This window comes from Vicugna pacos, chromosome 31 (genome assembly GCF_048564905.1).
Source record: "Vicugna pacos chromosome 31, VicPac4, whole genome shotgun sequence".
Lineage (NCBI taxonomy): Eukaryota > Metazoa > Chordata > Mammalia > Artiodactyla > Camelidae > Vicugna > Vicugna pacos.
Window position 1 is genome coordinate 671,991 of NC_133017.1, and position 5,522 is coordinate 677,512.

The following is a 5,522-nucleotide window of genomic DNA, read 5'->3' on the forward strand; positions in this document are numbered from 1 at the left end:
TAGTATAAACTGTGAAAAATAAATTTACAGGGTGAACTTAGTTTATTTTCTCTTGTAATAGGACAAAAACCTGTGTCTCTTATTCATCCTGCAGAACTTCTCTATTAGATTGATTCAAGCCTTAAAGGACAATTTATTCTACTTTTTCTGATGCTATTGTATAAATAAAGAAAAGCATCTCTGTGGAGTCCTTTGAATTGACTTAATCATCCATTGTTAGAATTTCCTGCCTGTTCATTGCTTTTAGGATTAGTGACAAATGTGTTCAGTGTGGGTGACACATTCTTATTCTACCTAGTTAACTTTTTCTCCCAGAGTTTTGCCATAGAACTTTTCATCTCTGAGTTTCTCAAGGTATATATTAAAGGGTTCAACATGGGAGTGATGACAGTATAAACCACAGTTATGGATTTATCAATGGGAAAGTTGGAAACAGGTCTCACATACATGAAACTACAGAGAATGAAGAAGAGTTCCACCACCATGATGTGGGAACTGCAGGTAGACAGGCCTTTGCGCCTCCCTTCCTGACTATGAGTTTTAAGGGAATTTAGGATGACCCCATAGGATGTTAGTAGAAGGATGAATATGACCATACAGATTTCTCCACCATTGGCAACCAAAGTGAAACCCACAAGTTGAGTTTCAGTACAGACAAGTTCCAACAATGGGTACATGTCACAGATGAAGTGATTAATGACATTGGGGCCACAGAAGGTGAGATGCTACACAAAAAGAAGTTGAACTATAGAGTGCAGGAAGCCTCCAGCCCAGGCCACCAGCAGCAACAGGATGCAAACCTGCCAATTCATGATGGTCAAGTAGTGCAGGGGCTTACAGAGGACCACATAGTGACCATAGGCCATCACCACCAGGAGGAAGACCACAGAGCCCCCAAAAAAATATTCTAGGAAGAGCTATCCCATGCAAACTGAGAAGGAGATTGTCTTTTTACCACAGAGTAAGTCTCTAATCAATTTGGGTGAAATGACAGTGGAGTAAACCACATCCATGAAGGACAGATAAGCAAGGAAGAAGTATGTGGGGGAGCCCAGGGAGGGGCTGGCAAAGACAGTCATCATAATGAGCAGATTACCCACCATCATCACAATGTAGATGAGTAAAAGCAAGACAAATAATGCTTTTTGCCCCTCAGGATTCTGAGTGAGGCACAGGAGAACAAATTCTGTTAAATTGTTGCTATGTCCCATTTAGTCATCTGTGAGGTCAGTGTCAGGGATGAGAGATCAGGAGACTCAGATCTGTAATGAGATTGTGAACATGACTATGAATATATCTGTTACATTACAGAGTATATCTGTGTGTCTGTATGTCTACAGTGGTTTGCACACAATAAGCACTTGGTTAATATCTACTGAATTCTTCTTCCAAAAGCCCATCACACCTTCTCTTGACAGTTCTATTTCTCCTCAGATGATGCTGTTGGGGCCACAAGTAAGAGGTTATATCTCTATGTCTTAGTGGATCTTCAATAGAGAAATGTATTCAAAGACCCAACAGGCAGTCATAACTTTAATAGAACCTTATTGAAACTAGGTCAGTTCATGACACAGAAGTCAACAAAGACAAGCAAGTAAGGGTCCTTGGTCTCTAGAAACTTACTCTTCAGTGGTGACAACAAACTCTAAGTAAATTGGCATAGAGTCAGTCCTTTGAGTTGGCAGTATTTGTAGTGAGTACCTTTACAGTAGACCCAGGTAGCATCAAAATTAACATCTTTTCTGGAATAACTCCCTTAATACTATGATAGTCAACTCTTAGATATTCAATCCCTCCCATTTCAAAGGCTGTTTGGTCTTCATGAATCTCTCATTAAAGTCCAAGACCCTGGAATCTGGACGGTGTCAAATAATTGCAAAATACTTAGCCTGTTGTTCCCTGCAGCAATTATGTGGTCTCTTTGACTATCAGGTTCTTAAGGAGTTATAATTCTCTTCTTTTAATGTTTACTTATACCGCAGTGCTTAACACACATACACTACATAGCCGTATTTCAGAATACATTTTAGAATTGAAATGACTCATGACTACCACCAACTATTACATTGGCAGGTTAACAGCTAGTATTTTTTTTCTCTGAAACTCTTGGGGTGAGCTAAGTAGTGAGGGAGGAGAAAATAGACACTAAAAGGAGAGGCAGAGGACAATGGGATATGGTTTTACTTATAATGCTTAGGTACTGAGAGTGCTCAAAAATAGGATTTCAGTGCCCAGATTCCAAACAGCAGCACACTCAAGGGAAAAATCCAAGCTCAGTGTGAGAAGGCATGTGTCTGGGTCATTTTCTATATGTAGTTACAAGTCTGTTTCATTGTGCTCACTGGATGATAGAGATCGAACTAGATGCTCTCAGAACCCTTGTGAGTCTAACCACCTGTGATCCTTTTTGTGCAGTCTTGCCTTATTCTCCTCTGCTGACTATTTTTTCTTCTTTCATATTTTCATAACTAAACAAAATTTCTCATGCTTATCGCTGTCACTGGAGAAACACTAGCCAGTGGGAGTGAGATTTGATAATTACAGAGATCAAAGAGTGATCACAGGTTTATCATTCAGCATGTTCCTATTTACGATCTCAAGCATCCTTGAAGAGAGCACAGAACACAGCAGTGAACAATGTGAACTCTGGGGCTGCACTGCCTGTGTTGGAATCCCAGGTTCACCACTGACTGGGTGACCTTGGACAGGTTAATAAACCTCTCTGTGTCTCAGTTTCATCATTTTTAGAATTGGGATCTCAATAGTGCCTACTGCTTAGCGCCATCATTTTATTGGAATTAAAGCACCTAGAACCCTCCCTGGCACCTCGTACAGGCTCAATAAATGATAGTGATAATTAATGTTTTTTAATGCTTTACTATGAACATTGTATCAGAACAAATCATCTGGATTTTGTCAATCTGACAATAAGTATAGACATAGTTCAGGATAAAAAGAATAATATGTTCAAACATGGTTGCCATGATAATTATAAATATCTGCATATAAAGGCCCATATCAAGCTGCCAGAACAGAATGGGCACATATTCCTTTATACTGTAGCAAACTTGACATGATCTACAATTTTAAGTTATCTAATTTAAAAATATAAAAGTAATTATAAATATTAACATATTATTTAAATATAATTAATCCATAATTCAAGATTATCAATCCACTAGTTTATTCATAATATGCTACATTTCTCTTTTTTGTTTGGGAAAATGGACAATAAATATCTTTCAGGTTGTAATACTAACACCAAATACATACAAATATTCCAGTTAATTTCTGTGTTTTTTTCTAGCTTGATTTTCTCAACTGAGACTTCATCCAATGAAAATATATGATATTTAAGATTATAGCTATGTTTAACAACATAACACATGAATTTTCAGTGATTATCCCTTGTTAGTTGTTTCAAGAACACACCTCTTGGGTTTTTTTCCTTTGTCTTTAAAGATTAGTGCTTCTTCCTCTAAGGGTAACTGCAGATACTTCAAGTATCTATGTGTGATCATAGAACACATAGTATTGTATGGCTGAGCAATGGATCTAGAAATCATTTCAAATGGTCACACTTTCTGTATTTCCACATAATCTCCCCATCACATCAGTCTTTCAGGTAAATGTAGAAACATCTGACATGGATGCCTAGAATATAAAGACACTGAAATACAACATAAACATCTGCCTTGCAAAGAGAGTTGAACACTCTCACCTGCTAGAAAAATTTCTGCAAAGAAAAACAAACTTGCTGTTGTGTGAACACTGGCCTAATTAGTGGAAATTAACTTGATTGAGCCCATTATTGGCTGATATAAAAAAAAACTCAAAAATTTAAAAACACTGAAATTGGTTATTCGAATGTGTCTGCTCTCAGTTAATTATGGTAAGGCAACCAAAAATTACCTTACTTTGATAGAAGGTTTGGTCTAATAGTCATATCTCTGGCCATTAATCTCTCTCTGCACCTAACAAGAGAAATTCTGGGATTTTTAACTTCTTGGAATAACCAATGGCTGAGCATTTCACAGGCAATAGTAGAACTCTTTAGGCTTTTGGTCATTTAAATAGCTTTTCCTTAAGCCTGCCTCATTCTTAATTAAAAGCATGTTTCTACCTCTCCCCAATTTTATCTCAGAAAATTGGGAGCTTCCACAAACTTCTCAAACAATAAGAGAAGTCTATACTGAGAAAATTAGATATCTGGAAGATTAGATACCAATTGAGAATAAATGTCAGCCTGGGCAGAAGTTTGGGTTTTCAGAAATCTCCTGGGCTATTCTGTCAGAAAAAATTATTCTTCCATTTATATATGCAGACACAGACTCTGAGTTTTTTTCATTACTATTTTATGTGAAAGAGAATATAAGGTCATTATAGATCCATTTATAGACTATCTGGAACAAATTCAAATGAAGAAACTTCTAGACAGTTTTCTCCTCCAGAATAATCCCTAGAGAGAAAAAGATTCGGATCTTGCAAAAAAGAGCAGCACAGTGCCAAATATATAAAAAGTCTTTAATTTGAAAAGAAAAAAAAGTATAGTGTATAATTTATGAATTTCATGTTAGGAAATCTTAGGTAAGGCAAATAATATTTCATCTGAAATTAAGAGAGAAACATATCTAATCATATCCTAAACAATGGAGGTTCTTACTTTTAACTGTTTGAGCATCTGTTCAAGATGCCCTGAGCCTCACAGGCAGAGTGCTTTGGGACTGGAGAAGCTATTGAAGTAGACAGTCAATTCTTGAAATAACAAGTAATCATGGTTCTGTGTTTCTGGTTTGAAGCAGACATTGTTGATCAGGCCTAAATCTATGTCAGCTGAAACCATAATGATCTTCACATCATTAATTCAGTCCATTTATTTCAATTCAGTATCAATTGTGTTACTATTTCTACAAAAAAGGAATTATTTTACAACAAAAGCCTACTTCTATATAAAATCTCCGAGGGCTTCCACTGTTATTTCCTTAGAATGGTTTACAAGGGGCTCCAATGGGCATCTGCATCTCCACATATATTTAGTTTAATGTTGCATTTTCTGGGTCATATGGGCCTTTGATAAAGAGTCATTAAATACCTATCTAAACCAACTGAAGTCTTTACTTTGTGCAGAGTCCCACCAAAGTTTTGATGGTTTTCAGCTTACCTAATAAATGGATGAAATCCAACAAACACAAATGTCACACATGGTACTTCTAAGATTTAGAGTACATCTATGTGCCACTTCCTCTCTTACCAGTAGGGGACAAAAAATGGAGAATTTATATTTCATTTGAAAAAACTATCTGATATGATTCAGATTACTGTGGATTAAATTATGACTCAGAACAAAAGAACTAATATATACATATGTATAATCTCTGTGTTCCTTTCAGCTGAATTCAAAGAACTACTAATGTTTCCTGCTGTCTGAATTAAGAAAAAGAATTTGCTAGATCAGTGGTGTCTACAAAAGCACAGACACTGAATTTATATGTCTCAATAAGTATAATACACTGAAAATATAA

At 36.3% G+C, this 5,522-nt stretch overlaps 1 pseudogene; it reads right to left on the bottom strand.

Moving 5' to 3' along the window:
* Positions 1–265: 265 nt before the first annotated feature.
* On the bottom strand, positions 266–1,211 carry LOC102541801 (olfactory receptor 4A47-like; annotated as a pseudogene).
* Between the last annotated feature and the right edge of the window lie 4,311 nt (positions 1,212–5,522).